Source organism: Artemia sp. Qi Xiang Cuo, chromosome 16 (genome assembly GCF_049724085.1).
Source record: "Artemia sp. Qi Xiang Cuo chromosome 16, ASM4972408v1, whole genome shotgun sequence".
Lineage (NCBI taxonomy): Eukaryota > Metazoa > Arthropoda > Branchiopoda > Anostraca > Artemiidae > Artemia > Artemia sp. Qi Xiang Cuo.
In genome coordinates this window covers 62,172,028-62,174,897 of record NC_142809.1, presented here as the reverse complement: position 1 = coordinate 62,174,897, position 2,870 = coordinate 62,172,028, and the positions used below count along the sequence as shown (strand labels likewise).

Sequence of the window (2,870 nt, the reverse complement as noted above, 5' to 3'; positions counted from 1 at the left end):
AAATCTCCCGGTCGTAGGCTTAGTCTCAGCAGATCGCAGTGTAAATTACTGCTCTACAATTTACAACACTCCAACCGGTACCCAAGTCGTCTACAAGTGATTTTGGGATTCGACCTTATGGAATATTTGATTTATTCGACGCTAAAGCTGCCCTGTCGCCGTCTCCCGAGGGTAAGCAACCTCCGAACCTTGGCTCCGAAGCAGTAGCACCCATTGCTAAGAGTTAAAGGACCAGGTTACGTTTAGCCACCAGTGAGTCCGGAACGCACGGTACCGTTGTGATCTCCAGCACAGATTCTACCTTCAAAGGCTTTCAGGTATAATCACACGGACGTAGCCTCGCACCATTGGCCGTTCGACCAAGTGCAAAACCAAATGTCCGAACCTGCGGTTCCTTTCATACTTCGCAGAATTACTATAGCAACGGCTTTGAACGTCTGTAGGGTAAAACTAATCTGTCTCATGACGGTCTAAACCCAGCTCACGTTCCCTGTAGTTCGGTGATTAATCCTAAACTTAGCGAATACTGCTTCGCAATGACATAAAGAGCCGAAAGCGAAGGGTAAAAAAGCGACGTCGCTATGAACGCTTGGCCGCCACAATCCAGTTATCCCTGTGGTAACTTTTCTAACACTTCTTGCTTAAAACTCTTAAAGCCAAAAGCATCGATATGCCGTACTTTCGCAGTCCGTACTCCTACTGAAAGTTGGGATCAAGCCAGCATTTGCCCTTTTGCTCTACGGGAGGTCTCTGTCCTCCCTGAGCTGGCCTTAGGACACCTGCGTTATCATTTGACAGATGTACCGCCCCAGTCAAACTCCCCATCCGGCACTGTCCTAAGCACGGTATAGAGTGCCACCCGCAGGTGGACTCCCTTGACACCACAAACAAGTCACCAAAGAGCCTTGCCTCCGCTTTACTGAGTAAGTGAAGCGACCATGAAAGTAGTTGTATTTCATTGCCGAAGTTACCATCTCCCACTTATGCTACACCTCTCATGTCACTCCACGATGCAGAACTAGAGTCAAGCTAAACAGGGTCTTCTTTCCTCGCAGACGTTACCAGGCCTGTTGTTCTGGCAGTGGGTTCACTAGACAGTAGATAGGGACAGTGGGAATCTCGTTAATCCATCCGTGCGCGTCACTAATTTGATGATGAGGCATTTGGCTATTTTTGCTTGATCAATTGTCTCCTGGCGCAACCTTGGTCCTAGAACCTAAGACTACAACTAGGAGGAGAGAGTGCAACAGCGCCGCCTAAGTAAAGAACGATTATGCACAATATATTTCGTTTTGGGTTGCAGAGGTAGCTAGAAGCCTAATAAGTCTAAGAGATGATCGCGTCCAATGCTAATAAATATGGTAATAACTCCTTAAAAACAAAACAAAACGCATCCGTGACCTTTCTTCTGGCAAAACAAACCAAATTCTACATTTTTGTAGAAATCAGTTTTAAAACTATTTGAACACACAAATTCCTACTGTTAACTAACAGTTCTACCCTGGGATCGGTTGCCATATTTTGTGGGTTTTTTAAATTTATTTTTTGTATATTTTTGTAAATATGCTGTTTTTTGTCCACTGCTTTGTTTAAAATATCCTACCCATTTGTCGATATGGCACAGGTAAAGTCGTCTTCAAAATATATCATTTATTGGTGGGTCTCAGTTCACCAGCCTGAATGGTTGAAATCCAATAGCTCAGAATTGGGGTCTTAGTCCACCAGCCTGAATGGTTGAAATCCACTACCTCAGAATTGGGGTCTTAGTCCAACAGCCTGAATGGTTGAAATCCAATAGCTCAGAATTGGGGTCTTAGTCCAGCAGCCTGAATGGTTGAAATCCACTAGCTCATAATTGGGGTCTCAGTCCACCAGCCTGAATGGTGGAAATCCACCCCCAAAAATTTTTTCCCAAACTCTTCTTTCACCTTAGCAGTGGTTAACGGAAGCTTTAGGTAGTGAATGACTAGACTGTTGCTCAAGCACTAACCATCGATCAATCACGCTCAATTTTTCTTTTCTATAGTGACCTCCTCATAAAGGGTCTGTGGATTATCGGCAGGGGTTCAGGATGCAAATTTTTAATTGATTATTAAACGAAATTTTTACATTTTCAGAATTAGGGTCTCAAACCCACCAGCCCGAATGGTTGAAATCCACTAGCCATTTCATATCATACCAATTGGGATCTTAGTCCACCAGCCTAAATGGTTGAAATCCACGAGCCATTTCATCTCATACCATAAACACAGTGGCGGTCCACCGCTTCCATCACTAACCATCGCTAACCCAAATTTTTTTTCAAATAGGGTCCCATTTCGACCGCTTCAATCGCTAACCATCGCTTACCCAAAAGTCTCAGTCCACAAGCCTGAATTTTTGAAATCCATTATCTCAGAATTGGGGTCTCAGTCCACCAGCCTGAATGGTTGAAATCCAATAGCTCAGAATTGGGGTCTTAGTCCACCTGCCTAAATGGTTGAAACCCTCTAGCTTAGAATTGGGGTCTCAGTCCATCGCTAACCCAAAAGTCACACTCCACCAGCCTGAATTATTGAAATCCACTAGCTCAGAATTAGGGTCTCTGTCCAGTTGCTTGAATGGTTGAAATCCACTAGCTCAGAATTGGGGTCTTAGTCCACCAGCCTGAATGGTTGAAATCCACTACCTCAGAATTGGGGTCTTAGTCCACCAGCCTAAATGGTTGAAATCCACTAGCCATTTCATCTCATACTATAAACACAGTGGCGGTCCACTGCTTCCATCACTAACCATGCTAACCCAATTTTTTTTCAAATGGGGTCCCATTTCGACCGCTTCCATCGCTAACCATCGCTTACCCAAAAGTCTCAGTCCACCAGCCTGAATGG

General features: G+C 44.6%; 1 pseudogene; it reads right to left on the bottom strand.

The window, feature by feature from the left end:
* LOC148943158 (large subunit ribosomal RNA) lies at positions 1–1,060 on the bottom strand (annotated as a pseudogene).
* Positions 1,061–2,870: the final 1,810 nt, after the last annotated feature.